General features: G+C 37.9%; 1 protein-coding gene across 4 annotated transcripts in view; it reads left to right on the top strand.

Moving 5' to 3' along the window:
- LOC131692650 (leucine-rich repeat neuronal protein 3) overlaps window positions 1–19224 on the top strand; it is an 816296-nt gene that overhangs the window by 558180 nt on the left and 238892 nt on the right. The window contains exon 1 of one of the 4 annotated variants that reach the window (XM_058979813.1): window positions 505–584. The exons of the other annotated variants lie outside the window; for them this stretch is intronic. The gene's annotated coding sequence lies outside the window, so the exon portion shown is untranslated. Of the gene's footprint in view, window positions 1–504; window positions 585–19224 lie in introns of those variants that run through there. 4 annotated transcript variants of the gene reach the window in all.

Below are 19224 nucleotides of genomic sequence, written 5' to 3'. Positions count from 1 at the left end.
GCTAAAATCGTCATTCAATCCGGGACTCGAAGAATTCCCTTTGGTACCTCTGAAAAGACACATCGGCATTTTGGTGCCGAAATTTTGGTGGTTTCATCAATGTTACATTTAGCAAGAACTGCCACTGTGAAATTACGATGAAAGACTTTTTGGCAGAGCTTTTCCTCCCAGACTCCCATAACTTTGTTTCTGTGCAAGCTCTGCCTGCCAGACCCCAGAACTTTTTAACTGCCGAAAACATGCGGAAAAGGCAATGTCAATTGAGAGGTAACGGGGGAATCAGTACCCTTTCGACTGTCCTGATTTTTTACTCGTCTGATATGGTCACCCTAAGGGTACTATTTATTTAAATATTTGTACGAGCAATAATGTCTGTGTGTTGGTAGGGGTTCCTGAAAAGCTGTGTTTGGTTGTTTCTCCCAACAATGAATTTATATAACTTAGCTTTGTTCTTGAAAGATTCATTTTAAAAAAGCATCAATTCGTTGATTTTTTTTTTATTCCAGTATTGGCATCACTACAAATTAATGCATTCACGAAAATTAGTGCCGGAAGCTTTAAAGAATAAACCGAAGCAACTACAGGTACTTAGATACATATCGCACGTTTAAATATATAGATAAATAGACCCATAATCCTATATGTCACTGTGTTAGGTCCGCTAGTCTTTGGATATACCTTATTAAGAACCTACACCTGACGTAAATGATCGTTTAATGATATTCAGAAGTAAAAAAAAATATATTGTAGCTACGTATCCTTCGCCGTCGAGTTCGGCATCTCACCCGAAATTTTGATGCGGAATCTATCCCAATTGTTCTCCTCTGCAATGCCGCACGACGACGTTTTCCTCTGAAATTATGGATGACCGTGCTCAAGATCAGATTGCCTTCTAAAAGGTCCCAGCTATTCAACCGATACATGATATACCCAAAAAAATCGAAAAATTTAAAAAAACGAAATTTTCATGGCAAACTGAAATTTTTTTGGCACTCCGTGATGCAACTGGACGCACATAATAAAATTTTCGTGAATTGATAATAAGTATTATTTTACATCTCTAGTGTTGTAATTCGTCGAAAGACAATCTCACAATATCATATTACCGCAGAAAGTGCGGCATCTCGCCCGACGTGGCATCTCTTCCGAAATTACCCTACTTCTCCTCTATGTCAACATATTCCAGCATATCCCGAACTAGGACATTGGGGGGTCTACCTCGGGGCCGAAGGGAATTCTTTAACTGAGACTTGGCGTCAGAATACTCAGCGCATACCCAGACAACGTGCTCCATGTCGTGACAGCGCACAGACTACTCTCCGCAAACCTAATATGCCGCAAATGTGCATCTAACGTGTAGTGGTTGGATATAAGCCGGGACATTACACGAATGAAATCCATACCCACATCCATCCCCCTGAACCAAGGCTTCGTTGATATACGAAGGTATGCCAACAGTGACGATAAATACTAAAAAAATGTTGAAGCAGATTGGTCTTTCGTATATGTCACCTTCTAATGCTCCCACCTATGCTAAAGAGTCGGCCTTTTCATTGCCCGGGATACAGCAATAAGAGAGGACCCAAACAAAGGTAATCTGGTAAGATTTTTCAGATAACGTATACAAGGACTCCTGTATCTTCCCCAGAAAATACGGGAATTCCTTTTTTGGGATTCATCGCACGAAGAGCCTCGATAGAGCTGAGGCTGTCCGAAATGATGAAGTAGTGATCTGTGGGCAGAGTGTCGATGATCCCAAGGGTGTACTGAAGTTTAACTGATTCTACGACGTAAACTGAAGCAGGATCATTGAGCTTGAGGGAAGCGGTAATAGTATTATTGAAGATACCTAAGCCAGTGGACCCATCGAGATTTGATCCGTCAGTGTAGAACATTTTGCCACAGTCGACTTGTCGGAATTTATTATAATATATGGTCGTATATGAACCGGGATTTCGCAAATCTCTTCTTTTATGGATGTGTAGAAGAACACAGTGGAATCAGAAGTATCATGGAAACGGGCACGGTTGGGATTATACGAAGAAGAACACTTTTCAGTTTCTTTGTCGCAAGAGTCATCCTCATGCTCTCCTTCGCGTTTGCCGCATCGTTTTTTTATTTCCACAAGAGGTGGCTGGGCCTGCTTGCAAATGCTGGAACTCAAGACCACGGTACAAACAGGTGAACAGGTAGGCGAACTTTGTCAAGAAGGATTTCGTTGGGAAGAAGCGAAGGTTGCCCGAAGCGAACCTAATAGAGAGTAGTTAGTCTTACCTCCCTCGGTGTTTAAGGTATACAATTTTTTACATTCTAAGATCTTAACCTGTTGAAGTGAGGGATCCTTAAAGCAGCCAACCCCGTGCTCCAACAGTTCTTCGCCCTTCAGACCCGGTTCTGACACAACCCCATCGATCTCTACGGCCGTACCAGGCACGTAGGCTTTAAATTCCCGCCTAAAGCGCTCACAGTAATCAATCTCGTTTGCCTGACCGCGATCATTCACTATAGCTCGTATCTTGTTTGCCCGAATACGTGTGATCTAAGTTACCGCCGGGAACTGAGTAGTCAAGTCACGAGAAAGTTAAAATATATTAACCGGTTTCTTCCATACACCACCCATGGCACAGAGGAATCTAGAGGCAACAGTTTTATATGGGAGGCAATGTGCGCGTTAGAGGATTCAGGGACTTCGAGGGCAGAGCGTTATAAAAACGGGGATACGTCTTATTATTAGATTACAAGGTAGAGAAAAAGAAGGAAAAAGGAAAGAAAGCAAACAAAGGGAAAAAGCAAACAAAACTGATCTGCAGCAATGTCGATTGTTCCGCACTCACTCACAGAAACTTACACACCGAACACCACTGTGAAGTATAACGATCTGCTCCGTTCGAAGGCTCGGAAACAACTGGTTCCCGGGTCGGTTGTTGATCTTAACCGGTACCGTAGTTGATGAATATTTTTATATTATAAAAAAACAACAAAGCTAATCTGCTGAAATGCTACATAAATGCAAAAAAAAACTAATAATAACTTGTATAGGCCACGCGATTGCGCAAATTTATAATAAATCCACAATACCGAAGAGGCAAATGAAACCGATTCATTTCAAATTTCCATTCTTGATTCGACGTATCTGAATAAGAGAATTCACTTACCTAGAGGCAATCTGTAAAATTAGTAATCCAATCCGGGCCAAATCGCGTTAAATACTAATTTAAATAACAATCTCTCTTTGACTCGTGCCCGCCCACGTACCTTACTCGAGCAAGCATCTATAGATGACTTGCAAATATGCTGAAATCCCCTTCCACCTTCTGCTCCGTTATCGGCAAATTTGTGCCACATATGTAAACTTTAAATCAGCCAATTTATTTCCCATCAGCATCGCCGTTTACTCCCCGTTTCGCTTATCTTCCCGCCGTCCCCCGGTCCCGGTGATACTGCGGACGATCCCAAAATTTGTCACTGCTCGAAAATTTACGAGCCGCAATCAATTTTCGCACATAATTAACCGCAAGCAGAGTCAGAGCACAAAACTATATTTTAGCCATTTGTAGCTGTTCGGTTTGGCATTTTTCACCCAGCATCTTCTCAAACGAAAACGATGTTTTGGAGAGAGGGAAAAAATCGCATATTCAATCGCTACACGAAAAGCAACCGAAAAAATAACTCCAAAATTGAAATCAGCATTTTAGCGATCAATTTATCGCACTCCGAGCGGAGGCGTCTCGTTTCATAAATAAACAAATTTCGATATCGCCTTCCAAGCTCCGAGATCGGTGAACCCGAACGATGCAGAGTAAAATTCGTCATTTCTCCCACGTCTAGGCACGGAGCTACACAGACGGTACGGTTCCCCGTTTGGCAGCAAGTTCGGCTAGTTTCGATAAGGGTGGTGAGAAAAAAATTGAGCATCATAAAACTAAATCAAATTTACATCTAATTTAATATAAATATGCAGACCGAGCGCAAGCTCGGTGATAGTCAGCAGACAGCGATAATACAGCGATCATGACGGTCGGATCGGATCGCATCGGATCGAGCGAGAGATAGAGAGAGAGAGGAGAGCACCGAAAATAACCATCAAATCGGATAACATATGAAGATTTAAATGATTGTTACGAGCGGATTATTAGCCGGCGAGTATATTTCATTAACGAACGAAACGAGATAAGCGAGACTAGAAGAACGGCAGAAGGTTGTCGTCGTCGTCGTCGTCGTCGCTGTCATCGTGAACGAATGAGTGAAAAGACCGTATGTAAGAGGATGGACGGCGATCACTGCATCGACGGTCTTGTCGTATCTCTGCCAAGGCAAACCGGTTCACGGGATTGCAATTATCGGGATCATCATTCGGTCGGTCGGTTCGAATCGTATCGTGGTTGTCATCTTTTGGCTGCTTTAGGATTTCGAAGCGTTTTAGGGTCGCCGAAAATGAGATGTGATGGTGGCGTTGAGGTAATAGATGCGCAGAGAACTGATCTTCGGTTCACTCAAAATTGTGATTTTTATATAAATTTTGTAAACATTAGAGCGAACCTAGAGTGGCTCGAATATAAAACCGAAACTAACGTGGTGGATAGCAAAATTAATGAAAGCGAATGACCCATCTAGGTTAAAGCAAAACATAATTAATGATTTGTTAATCGATTCCGTAAACTTATTGAGTTACCGTTGTTGCGTGGGATCTCGCCAAATCGCAGTTTAAACTCTACACCCAACGGAACCTCTTTGGTACACTGTAAATTAAGACTCAATTAAACATGACTTCATGTTGGAAAACTTTATCGACCAAAGCGATTAAGACTAATTTAAGCTCACTTCCGATGATACCATTTCTCTAGGAGCCTGATAGAAAAAAAAACATCCGGACGGAACATCACTTCCGCCAGTCGAGATAAAATTGTTATCTTCAGGCACCGTTTCCGGAATCTGAGCTGAAAAGCAGGGAAAAAAGCACAACTGCAAAAACAGATTGCCAAGCTGATGTTCACTGTTTGCTTGAGCGCCGAAAAATTCCCCATCTTTTCTCTATAGATGGCGACGGGATGATGCAATGATAGGGCTGGGAAGCCGAGCGGGCCAACTTCGCCGGCCGACCAGCTTCCGTCCCCTTTCGAGAGAACTCGAAACTCAATATAGATATGCAAATTTTTCGGAATTCAAATTATCTGAATTTTAAATTCAAGTTATATAACTGAATAAGAATCTGTTGAGCGAGTTGATCGGTCGGTGGCGGCGACGGTGAAGGGAACCGAATATTGTAAACATAACATTGACCTGATGATGGAGATTTTTCCTTTCACCCGGGCTCGGACCGGTTGCTGTTATTGCTTTTATCTGAGGTTGACGAAACCGGTGATGATCCTTCAGTTTCGCAACGGGCTGCTCACATGGCTCATAAGTGAGACCATCGGGATTGGATGACAGATGACTTTGTGGCTTGATGACTTATTTTTCGGGATTACCTACCCCATCGTCGCACACGTTGTGGAGCGCGCCTTTCACGCGGTGAATGGGTCTTTTTTTCTTTATCCCATTTTAGCCATTGTAATTTTTGTTTTCATATGCAAAATTTCGATGATTGATCTTTTAAATGACAAGACGGTCTAGCCGGGTGGACCGATTCTCCAGGGGATTTGGAATGGTTGGCGTAAAATAAGCCTTGTGGCAGAAGGATTTCCATTTCGTACGATGACTTTGATTGAAAGATGAAATATCATGAAAGATTTCTATAACAGATTATCGATTTTGTTTTCTGCCAGTTTTTTTTTCTTCAGAACATCATTGAGATAAAATGTTATCGGCTTTCTATTTCAATCTTTTGCCCAGTCTGTTTAGTCTGTTTCTCTTTATAGAGGTGATTGCTGAAGAGCGTCTGTTTTCCAACTTGGAAATGTCTCAAAATAGCATCTCAACTAGGGTTCGTCGTGGTTGCGGTAATTACCGCAACCGCGCGGTATTTACCGCACCCGCACCGCACTGCGGTGCGGTGAGACATCTTTTCTCGCGGATGCGGTGCGGGAAATGAGCTTTTACCGCGCGGTATTACCGCAACCGCTCTTAAAAAAACCTATTTTAATCCACCTAGCGGTGCAATTGTGCCTTTCTCAATCATGAATCACGAGAATGTGTGCGTTGTTTATATTCATTAAAAGCTTTTAAATGCATATATTACATTTTATTATTGTACATCACATGACAACTATATACAGGAAAATAAATCATTATTCCAGTTCTAAAATTTTGAAAAAGAAAAAACAGCCACGGTAATATTGAACTGAAAAAGGTGCGAAATCGGCAAAGTCCCAAAAAGTCGATTTTTATAAAAAAAAATTTTTCGAGATAACGATATGATATGAGATATGAGATAATATATGGGAATTTCATGTGTGACCGGACCGTTCAGTCTATATTTCCGGAACCATACAAGCGGTCCGTGCGAAATGTTACAGACATCTGTGGGGATAATATAGCTATCATTTGGGACTAAGTTTGTGAAAATCGGCCCAACCATTTCCGAGAAACTGATATGAGTTTGCTAGTTATGAAAGATGGCCGCTTTTCCCGGGCACTTCCGGAACCGTCTATGGTGGTCAATGTAGTCAACGAAAGTTTGTTTGGCCGTCGGTGACCTAGAACTGCAAAGTTAAGTTATTTGAGAGACATTTTAGCGAAATTTTTACCTTTTTTGCTTCCATCGGGGTATCGGTTTGAATCACAATTTGCTATGTGATCACACGCCACAACCCGTAACTCCGGAACCGGAAGTCGGTTGGGGATAAAATTTAATAGCCATTTACGGGGACGCAATACCTTTCATTTGAGGTCAAGTTTAGTCGAATCGGTCTAGCCATCTCCGAGAAACCGATGTGACTGTTACTCTGAATTTGGATACTTCCGCCGGGGCTTCCGGAACCGATGATGGTGGCCAATGTGACCAAAGAGACTTTGAATGGCTGTTAATGACCTAGTACTACAAATCGAAGCAGTTGTGGTCACATTTTGGAAAAATTTTCACCATTATACATTCATTGCAGAATTTCTTAAAATCGACATTTTCTGCGTGATCGTACTCATCACCCTGTAATTCCGGAACCGGAAGTCGGATCCATTAGAAATTCAATAGCAGTCTATGGGAACGTTGCACCTTTCATTTGGGACTAAGTTTGTAAAAATCGGTTCATCCATCTCTGAGAAAAGTGAGTGAGATTGTGTTCGCGTACACACACACAGACGCACATACACACACATACATACACACACACATACATACACACACACACAGACATTTGCCGAACTCGACGAACTGAATCGAATGGTATATGTCACTCGGCCCTCCAGGCCTCCGTTAAAAAGTCGGTTTTCAGAGCAATTGCAATACCTTTTTATTGAGAAAGGCAAAAATGATTGATAAAGTCTGCAGTGAATTAAAACTTTGACTTTTACCATTTAAGAACGACGCAACTTATTACCTTACAATTTGGAAACATAATAAACATTTAATTGCTCTAATTTCCATGGACTTGACAATGATTTGAAAAGAAATCCGAATATAATCTTTATTCGACCTATCGTTACTTGATTTTTTACGTTTTGTTACATTCTAATATGATACAACAATCTGTTACTAAGAAATAAAATCTATAAGCTGTGTCAAATATAATTTGGCATCATTATTTTTACGACATATTTTGAACACTTTGAAAATTTACAAGCGGACCTTTTCAAATATATAAAATGCACAATCCAATCATTGAAAAACAATTTAATTGTACTGTCGAATACAATTTAAAAATGTACCATTTCTCCCGATTCCTCTTAGCAATCGTGGAATTATGAATCGTTTACGATGACATTTTCTCAACTGTGAATTTTAATTAATTTGGAGAACTTAAAGATGAACTTAAAAAGTCTTAAGACTTAAAAACAACCCAAAGAATGTAATTATCATCATCAAACCAAACGAATTTGGAGGAATCAGCAGTAAGGGAGACAATTGTTTGAAAAGTGTCCAAAATAAGGAGGGGTCCAAATTAGGCTGATAACCTTATCATTCGTTCTTCAACATCGTATTTCTATCTCTTTTGGTTTCTGTGTAAATTCGCAATGAATTTTTCTGCAGTCCGCTTTTAAGACTCCTACATAACTTTTTTTTCGCATACGTGCATTGTTCGTCCAACTGGGAATATTTTCTACCAAATTAACAACTTATATTTTTCAGTTAGGAGTATTTTGTAACTTTTTGAAATTAAAGCTTTCGAAGTTAGTGTACGGTATTTCGATTATTTTGTGTTTCTCAAAGCCTACCTTCATATTGTGACAACTGTCAAAGTTAGCCCAGATGCCAAGTTTTGCAAAGTTTGGACAATTTTTGGCCCCTAGCAACTTTAATTGAAGTTTTTGCCATTGGCATTATGGAAAAAATACGTAAAAAGGTAGAACTTTCGAACTAGCTATTAGAAAATTACAACTCAGTCTTTGTATTTGAATAAGAATACATCCATTTCTTGAAAAATACGAAGCAAGTGTGTTGAGGTATTTTGTTCCTAAAATCCCCTATTTGTAATAACATTTCTGCTGTATGCTGTAAATCATACATCTTTTGCAGTTTTTCAAATGTCTCTGTACCAGTTGAGATGGGATGGATTCCTGTTATGTTATGTGTAGAATGATTTCTGATAATTAAATTAAAAGTTTTCCTTTTAATTGCTTCGGAAGAACGTTTTTGTATGTATAATGATGAAATACAGCGCTACATTTCATAGGACTTCAATGCTATGCTAATATTTATCTTGTTTCGAAAGTATTTATTTCAAAATGTACGGCATTTGATTAATAAAACTTGAAAAGTTGACATTTTTTAATAAATGTTACATTCTGAGGAGTCCGTCAAAGTTAATGTTTGTGTAAATAAGAATAACATTTTATTACATATGATTATACAAAAAATTTATAATTTTTCAACACATTTTTCAAAAATACAGAATTTTACCGCATTTACCGCATTACCGCGCGGTGCGGTGCGGTAAATGCAGTGCGGTTGCGGTAAGCGGTGCGGTTTTATCATTTTTTTGCGGTTGCGGTGCGGACTATCCATTTACCGCCCACAACAATTGAAGTTTTATAGCGCACTAAAAATAGGATTGCAAGTCAAAATTACGCAATAGATTGGATTATATTAAATTATAGATCCTTGGAAAACAATATTTTTATTCCTGAACTTCTTGATTTAAAAAAAATCCGTGAAACTCTTTTAGAAATCCTGCTTATTTGGAATTTGTTTTTGATGATGTTTGATAAATTTGAATTTGATTTTTTTAAGTGAATCAGCTTTTTACTGTAGTACCTAATTACTGGCAAAAGTGCGTATATATTACAATTCTGTTTGAAAACAATAAAACCAAAGAGATTTCCTGTTAACATAAGTATATCATCAATTTAGACCAAATGAACTGGAAAAATTCGTGACATTTTTAACAAGATTTCATGGAAATTTTTCGGTTGAAATTTTGTCTTTAACGTGCTACATAGCATTGCATACCATATGTATTGCTATATTTCACATCTTTTTGCCTTGCTGATTTAGAAAGATTATGTAGTCGCTCGGAATTTGAACTTTCTAACCGAACTTAGGAGGGCTAAGTCTCTTATGCCATTCGATTTAGTTCGTCGAGATCGGAAAATGTCTATATGTGTGCAGACGGGTGGAGCGTGATTTTCGGTTCGCTGGCAACCCGATGACACGAATCCCGTGTTACGTCGTGTACTACTCAACTGATCCCCGGCGGTGGTTCTAGTCAACTCCGACGGAGAGTTTCCCAGCGACGGAATTTCTCCCGAAGCCGGTTTGTTTTTTCGCAGCAGCTTCCCAGCACACATTAATCACCTTTGATGGCTCCGGGAAAATGCAGGAAACAGCGAGATTTTGTAACATCTCGGAAAAAAAGTTCTGAGAATTAGATCTGGTGCCTGTGCCGCAATTTACGTAACTATGATTCCTTAACTGGTTATGTTTAAGAGGGCCTCTGATGTGAAGTGCTTAAACCGAAAGTTATTTTGTTTTTCGATTTTGAAGGCAAGGCAACAATGGATCCATTATGCAATGTTAAGATTTATTTATTCATTCTGTTTATTACATTATGAACTCAAAAAAAAAATTCAGTCAAGCGACGCCACACATACGAGCGTTCCACGAGTAGACGTCCAACCATTTCCACGTTGAGGAGCGCCGTGGCGAACACAATAACTCTTGGTAAAATTGTCTGACACAGGAAATTCCATAAGATTTGTAAAGCTAAAACTTGTAGTTACTCGATGAACCAAAAAATAGAAAAAAAAAGTTCAAGTTTCGGAAAATGGCTTCAAGAAAACCGAAAAATCTAATATTTTACTGAAAAATTCGCTCACTTTTCTTCAAAATAATAGGGAGAAAAAATTATTTAGTTCTGTGAGGGTTTATCAACAAGCCATCTATATCGTGCATTCTCATAAAAAATCAAATCAATTCGTTGATAAGTTTTTGAGTTATCGTATTCGCCAATTTGAAAAACGCGTTTTCGAGAAAAACGCTATTAAGGGTGGGGGGTAAGGATACCAGCAAGAAAAAATCCACGTTCTTGTGAATTTTTTTAGAACTTTAGGTAAAGCGAATTGTCCAAAACTTTTGTGCATTATAATGTATCATTTCAATAACATTATGTAATTTTTTCAGCAAAAATATTGACAAGCGACTCGGTGATGAAGCTTTTTTTTGAACATCTCTGGAAAAAACACGATTTGCGGTGTTAACTGCTATTCAAAAACTATTTAACCGATTTTTTTCAAATTTTACATACACATTCTACGTAACAAAATACCTACCTAAAACACTTGAAACATAAAAATATAATATATAATTTGATTAATCAGCATTAGTTCAATGTTGTCTTCATGCTAGCTTGGTATACCTGGGTGGGGGTTTTAGGGAGGTGCATAAACACCAACCGCCTCGCCTAGTATATATTGGTATATGGCGAGTAAAAGCGATGGGGGTATGGGTGAGGGCGGATTATGATGTCGAGGCGGATTTTTGTATGTAATGTAAGCCCCACCCTACCTTTTCTTGGTATGCGAGATGGGAGAAGAGGCTGAAAATGTCAGTGACGGGAGGAGTTCTGAGCAGGGCTGTAGAGAGAAATTGCGGGCCCGGGGGGTCCAGCATAAGGTCCCCCTCCATCAATGTAAATTTTTCGAACACACAAACGGTGAGCTCGAGTGAGTGTTATACATTCAAATGATTTTAATGCATTTTTTTTGTTTATTTTCCGTCGGTATCTGTCCGCATTAAGTATCTATCACCGACGCCAGAGAGGTGTTTCCACAACCAGATATCGGGTCATCAACACATGGACCGGGACCAATGGCTCTACTTCCCTTGTGATGGGTTCTCACTTCAGAAAATTTCATTGACCTCGGCTGGGATTGAACCCAGACCCACTGGACTAAATAGCAGTCACGCTTACCAACACAGTCTATAATCAAAATTTGGTCAAACAAGAATGCATGAAAACTGATTTTTGCGAGTCCCTCATTTATATATTTGGTGCAACACCATTAAAAAAACTCATAATTACAACCTTATGCAAATTACAGTAACAAAATAGAAACACAATTAATTAAAAAAAGCAAAAACAACATTTAAATGGAGGCATAATTTAAATAAAGGAAAGCAAAAAATAAATAAATAAGGAACAAACGAGAAAAAAATTTAAGTAGCTAAAATGTAACAAAACAAGAAAGCTGAAAAGTGACAGTTAAAATAATGAAAATAGTTTAATAACATGCATATACTCAAAAACCTACTAATGTCTTAAATAAAAAACCTAAAGCGGTGAATCGACAGAAAATGGACAAAATTAAGATAATGGAAAAGTTGAAGTTTGGAAAAAAAATTATAAAGAGCAACACAAAACAGATTGAATAACTGAAGCAATCAAATTAGATGAAGGAAGCTAGACTAAAATTGAAGAAAAAGAAAAATATTGCCAAATGGTTAAAATAATACAAAAACGGGTAAACGACAAAATGAAAAATAAAATATCATAAGTATGGAAAACAGGAAATTCGACAAAAACCGATCAGAAACACATAACAAGAATATTTCAAAACTATATCTCTCGTTGTTACTTGTTATAATTTTCTGTTATTTTAACTACTAACGAGACCAAATTTATAACACAATTTGTTATGAAAATTGCATTCTGTTACAATCTTGTTATTTTATTCTGATCGGGAAGGGAGGAAAACGAACATAACAAAAAAATAAAAACAGAGCTACAAAAAGTAAACAAGTATAAAAATGGACGTAATGGATCCACGGAGTTAGACGTAAAAATAACAATAATACAAAATGTTCAAAATTAAAAATTTGCAACAAAATAAAAAATAGAGAGAAAAATGTTTAAAATAGTTTAAAATAAAAGAAAAAATTAAGATAGACCATTGAATAAATAAATTGTTTAGCTATGAAAAATAAAAAATGGACATATTATATATTTATTTCATGAACTAATTTAGAACTGAATAAGTACAATAATAGAAGTAGAAATAAATAGAAACAGCTGGACGGAATAGATGGAAAGAAAAAATAGAAAACATGAACAAGAGGAAAGAGCTCTAAATGCGATAAAAGTAAAATCATAGAAAACATATAAAATCAAAACGAGGAGAAAATGGAAATGCTAGACGAAAGGGGAAAAATAGAAATACTACAATAAAGAAAAATAAGAGAAAACTAGAAAAAATAAACGGGTTAGATATTAAATAAACTGATATAAAGTAAAACTTTAAATTAGATGGAAAACCGAAAACAAGCACAAACAAAATACAAAAAGATCAAAATAAAATAATAGGGAAAATGTTCAAATTATAAAATGAACAATACGGAAAACATAAAATTGAAAATTGTTTAAATGGGCGAAAAACAAGGTGGTGAAGGTAATAGAACACAATAATAAATAAAAATTAATGAATATCGAAAAAATCCATGCAAAGAAAAGCATAATATTCAAAACTTATAAATGAAAAAAAAAAAGTTAAACGAAAAAGAATTATTTTGTCGAAAATGAGAGACCTAATAATGAAAAATATGAAAAAAGTAGGGATGCAGGAAATACTAAAGTAGGTTTATTGAAAAATATGAAACAAAATTCAAAAATAATCGAAAGAGTTAAAATTTTGTGAAATTAAATTAATAAACTTAGAGAAATCAATTGAACAAACGGGTGACAAAAAAACAAATAAAACGATATATAAAACGCGAAAATTAAAAGACATGATAAGATGAAATGAATCTAAAAAAATGCGACGAATATTAAAAATTGGACGAATTTGAAAGAAAAAGCAAGAATGGTTAAAACATAAAAAGGAAAATATATAAAACAAAACGTAAAACAAGAATACATGACAACATAGAAAGTCTAAAAAACCTGGATGAAATGGAAAAAGAAACACCAAAAATTGTAGACAATTAAAATACGAAACAATATGACAAGAGAAAAAATTGGAATGAATAGAAACTCTAGATTATATGAAGAATATAAACTTTCTCCGATGAAATGCCGAAAACATGGAGAAAAAAGATGGGTGGGTAATGTCTGCGACATAACCGGAGAGATGTAGAATACATAAGGAACACGTTCTTCAAATATGTTGATACTCATTAGGATTTTCGGACAAAAGCTGATTTGGGCGAGGAATATTTCAAATTATTCTTTACAAAAATGATGGTGGTCCTGAAAAGGACCGGTTTTGTTGGCGTTGTTGGCCTTGGTGAGGGAGATGGCTAACGATGAAATTAATTGTTAGCATGAGGAAGTCGCGTAGTACTGGTCAATGGAAGAACAGATAATAATTGATTCCTGAAAATCAATTTTTCTTTATTCATGTAAATTATACATACTTACAAATCTAACAGAAGATTCCTGATCATATTTCTGGATCATTAGTGCGAACATTGTGTAATTTGGTTAAGTACAATGAAAGTTACAAACTTTCCAAACTCGACCTTCTGTTCATTCAGAAATATTGAAATGGGGTGTCGTGGTCACAATAAAAAAAAGATGGGTGGGTAATGTCTGTCACATAACCGGAGCGTCGTGATTTCAATTCGAGACGTTAATTTAAATCTAATAATATTCAACAGAATCACGTTTGAATGGGAAATTTTCAAATAATTCTCTATGGTAATAATGGTGGTTCTGAAAAGAACCTTTGGTATCGGCGTTGGTGTTGATGGTGATGCGCTGGATCGTTGGATATTTTTGGCATGATAGTTACGTGCCTGGCGAACTGTTTTGTAGCCTCGAACAAAACGACAAGACTGGCTTCTTCGGGTACCATTACGGCTGAACTTTATAAGCTTAGCTCGACTTTGAAATCCTGCACAATCTCACGAATCAGACACTGGTAGGGCCATTTTGTTTGCTACTAGCACGGAGCTGCACAAAAAATCATTTAATGCAGTTAGTTCACGGGGGCTGCCAAAAAGCTTGAATAGAAGCATGCGACTTCAACGTTTCTCTTAAACACATGCAACAACACATTCGTTTTGGTAATACTGATAATAACAGTAGAAAGGAATGGAAAAGCAGTGCACGAAACGAGCGAGAGGATAATTTAAATTTTTGTTCCGTGTGCAAGCTACTTCTTTCCACCCAACGTATTATGTTGCTTGTTGAAAATTTGCTACACACCTTAAAATAAAAGTTTCAGTTTAACTCTCACTAGAACACAATTGATTGGTCCTGAAAAGAACCGTTGCTTTTATTGTAATTTACGCCCACTCCCACAAACCGACCAAGTAGGCATCACTGGCTTCATTACGGCTGAGTTTTGTAAGCGTAGCTCGACTTTGAAGTAATACACAACCTTACGAACCAGACGCTGGAATGTTAGCCAGCGGATTAGTTGCTCCGTTGCCCTTTAGTTGGGGCGAAATACTAGCATGGCGACAGTTCCTGATCGGTAGTTGGTTGCGATGGGCCACCAGTAGCTGGGGCACTTTTGCGGACCGTCATCATCGCCAACTGCTTTCCTCCGGTGGACTGGCTGCTTGCTAGTGCTTGAACGAATACGAATGATGAGAAAAACCGACCGACCAATACTCATATATGAAAACACGAGAAAGCACTACTATCGCTCTCCCGCTCGTTTTCGTGCCATTCCTGTGCCTTTCCTTTCCGTTCGGCTACCAATACTAGCATAACCAAAACGAATATTCTGTCTTTCCATCGCCTTCAATCTAGTGGCCAGTGCTAGCAAACTTGCATGTTCAGTTTTTCAATAACAACATTCCAACAATATTTTCAAAGAATGTTGCAGATTTGAAAAGAAGGAAGGAGAAGATTTTCACAAATTTAAATTCTTTTGTTTTATTTGTTAGCGCTGATAAAGGCTATTTAGTTTGCTACTAGCAAGGAGCTGCACAAACAAATCGATTTATGCAGTTAACCCATTCATGCCCATGTTGTTTGTGGACAACAACGTTTTTAAGCAGCTATAACTTTTAATTGAGGCAAGATTTGCTCACAAAAACAAGTAAGGCTAATAAATGTGACTATTGGCTTTCATTTGAGTGTGAACAGTTACAAGGATCAGCTCTAGAACTGAAGTTATTGCAATTAGTCTGATTGAACTCCGATGGAGCAGTGCTGCCAGGGACAGTTTACGTTGACGACGGAAAATGAATTTTTCATATAACTTTGTTAAGTTGCAATATTAGTGAAAACTGATAAAACTTATCAATTTAGATTATTTTTGGCTACGTTTTCCACGCAGTTGGACTATTATAAATATTCGAGGAGAATTGTAGTGAGCATTGGAAGGTAAAAATTGAGCCGCTTCTAGCACTGCCATGGAAGGACCTACCTTTATGAAAAAAGGTTTTTCGAGTTTCTTGACCTCACCGTTCTCAAGAAAAAATAATTTTGAAACCCTACATGCACTAGAAAAAAGTTGGGCATGAAAGGGTTAATCAACGGAGGCTGCCAAAAAGTTCGAATAAAAGCATGCGACTAGTGTACTTTGCATGTTCTATATTTTATCAATACTAGAGAGGATCAATAAAATAATTCAAATTGTTATAGCGACATGCAATTGTGGCAACACTGGCCATGAGATGGTGGGGGAACACGCACATTCGTTTTAGTTATGATGGTAGTAGCAGCAGAAAGGAATGGAAAAGCAGTGCACGAAAACGAGCGAGAGAAGATAATTTAAATTCCCTTTCTTTCTTTCCACACATCGTATTTCTTATATTGCTTTCTGAAAATTATTTGTTATACACCATAAAATGTAAATTTCAGTTTAACTCTTATTAGAACACAATTAATTGGTCCTGTAAAGAACCGTTTATTGTTTTATTGCGGGAGCATAATTCAGACGCACTCCCCGCGGACACGGTGAGCTAGAAAGCACTATTTTGCATTCTCGAACAAACCGACCAAGTAGGCATCGTTGGCTTCTCGGGGCATCATTACGACTGAGCTTTGTAAGCGTAGCTCGACTTTGCAGTCCTGCACAATCTCACGACCCAGACGCTGGAACGATAGCCTACTCTGTTGCCCTTTAGTTGGGGCGAAATTCTTGCAGGGCGACAGTTCCTGATCGGGTTGCGATGAGTCACCAGTAGCTGGGGCACTTTTTCCGCCGTCGTCATCGCCGACTGCTTTTCTTCGGTGGACTGGCTGCTTGCTAGTGCTTGAACGAATACGAATGATGAGAAAAACCGACCGACAGATATTTATATAATCGCGCTAATATGCACTACTATCGCTTTCTCCCTCGTTCTCGTGCCGTGCATGAGCCTTTCCTTTCCGTCCGGCTTCTAATGGCCTAACCAAAGGAATATGCCGTCTTTCCCCCACCAAGTGCTCTCGTCAAGCAACCCAATGCGAATAACCATACGAACAAACATGTAATGGACCTATATATAAACTTTTCATTATTTTATTGTTCGGTTGGTCTACCATAACGACGGCTCTGTGCGGGATGGGCTGAAAATTTTCACTTTTCCGATTCGTTTTCGAAAGATTTTTCAAAACACATTTTTTTGTTATTAGTACATGTTATACATACTTCAAATTTTAATACAGCATAGAGGAACATATTTGCAACAAATTGGCCTAAAAATCAAATCATTCTGTTAAGTATGATAAAAGTTATTAACGTTCAAAATCTGACGCGGCGCCGCAGCCGATATTTTGAAACGGGACCCCTATATTGAAACCTTAAATGTATTCTACATTAAAATATGTAAATTGAGAAAGCTAAAGATGAAAAAACTTTCGGGTTCTTGTATTTAAATAATATCATTTAAGTGAACACGACAAATTACTATGAATCGTTTTTTCGTGGATTTCTTTTGATTAGTCTTTCATGCAGTATTAACTTTATGATATAATTTACGATTGACGTTATTAGAGAAATTGGATCATATTTGGTAATTTCTGTTTTTGACGGAATGAACCCTTTGACCACAGTTAAGTTTGGCCTTATTAGTTGCAACACCTTCATTTTGTTACTGTCCATAAAACCACTTATAACGTTGTCATAATTTTTTCAATTGAAAATACGTGCTTTCAGAGAAAAATATTTTTATCCCATTTACAAAATTTTATCGAAATTAAAAAATCTCATGATATTTCACCAAATCACCAACATTGTTTATACCATGAAATGTTGGATTTTCTAATTGATAAAATCAAATATTTGTTTTCCAACATGCTGAAATTAAGAATTTTTGCAAGGTATCCTAATTAAATCATACCAATATTCAAACTCTAATTGCATTTTCAAATAAATTGTTTTTAAAATATTTGTCAGAATCATTCCTTCTGTTTAAAGTCCGGGCCCCTTCCACAACTCCGGACCCGGGGGAAACACCCCGTTTCCCCTCCCCTCTCGGCGGCCCTGATTCTGAGGGAAATACGATGGGCTGTGGAGGAGGTGTAAAGAGGAGGTAAAATTAAATTGTGCATCCCCCACAGCACACAGTCATTTGGCCGGTTTGGCGATTTCCAGAGCGATTTTCGCATTTCAACATGCAACAGAAGAATTACGGCTCAGTTAAACCAATACATTGAGCCGAGTCCAAATATAATTCTAAAAATGCGAAGAAAGCGGAAAAATTCAACGAATTGCATAAAAATTGTGTACAGACATGAAACATATATTTTGCTTTATTATTACTTCCATTTAACTTTTCCAATTATGCAGACTGACCGTTGCAAAAAATTGAGATTTTGAAATCACAAGAATTATTCAAGACAAGTGCTTCCAAATCGATCTTTCCAATGAACTTTGAAGCGACAACTAAAACTGATTTGGCTTTTCTGTTTGCGTATGTATCGAAAGAAGAGTACAAAGACTCGTACGAATAATTAGATAGAATTCGTATATTAGACTAGAAGGCTTCCATATTTCTTGCAAGAGAAGGCTAATTGAAGAAAAATGACTCTGATAATTCAACATATCTACATATAATTCTCGAAATCAAATTTCCAACAGGCCAATTATTACCCTTGATGAAATAGCCGGTTCCAGGATGCGAAACTAGAAAGAGTTACAATCGTAACAAAAAACCGAAATAATCAGTAACAAGGACAGGACAAGATGAAGCATGGGCGATGATATTTCTCTCAGAACCTTCAAACTCAAAGCTACAAGCGTACTAATGTTTAGCTCTAAATATATTCCAATCGCACCAAGGACCAATATTGGCCCCGTTCGCAAAAGACAGTCGATAGCAAAAAGCATTGTAGCGTAGCTCGCACCACAAACTTGGCTCACGGCTACTGCGGCCCGACCAACCCAACTCAGCAGGTGATCTCGAATCCGTGAGATTTACGATTTAAATACCTCCGGACCGACCGAGCGACCGGAGCATCATTGTTGTCCGCAAAAGTTGCACTACGATCCTGTTCGCTTCCTGCTTGCGTTACCAACCAACCAAACCATCACCCGTCGGATTTTGTGGTATGGTGCTAATGGAAAACGATGCAGTCCAAGCGGGAGAGAAATTCTGGACTAACATCAACAATAACCACTAACAGTAAAGTTTCGTCCACGCCCTCCCCCGACCGCCCGGGTGAAGCGGAAAGTTCTGCTTCTTTAATGGTTTTTCGAAGTAAAACATCGCAGCGGCAGCAGCAACAGCGCCAGCTGGAAGTTGACCGACCCCCC

Source organism: Topomyia yanbarensis, chromosome 3 (genome assembly GCF_030247195.1).
Source record: "Topomyia yanbarensis strain Yona2022 chromosome 3, ASM3024719v1, whole genome shotgun sequence".
Classification (NCBI taxonomy): Eukaryota; Metazoa; Arthropoda; class Insecta; order Diptera; family Culicidae; genus Topomyia; species Topomyia yanbarensis.
This window is presented reverse-complemented; position numbering and strand designations above follow the sequence as displayed.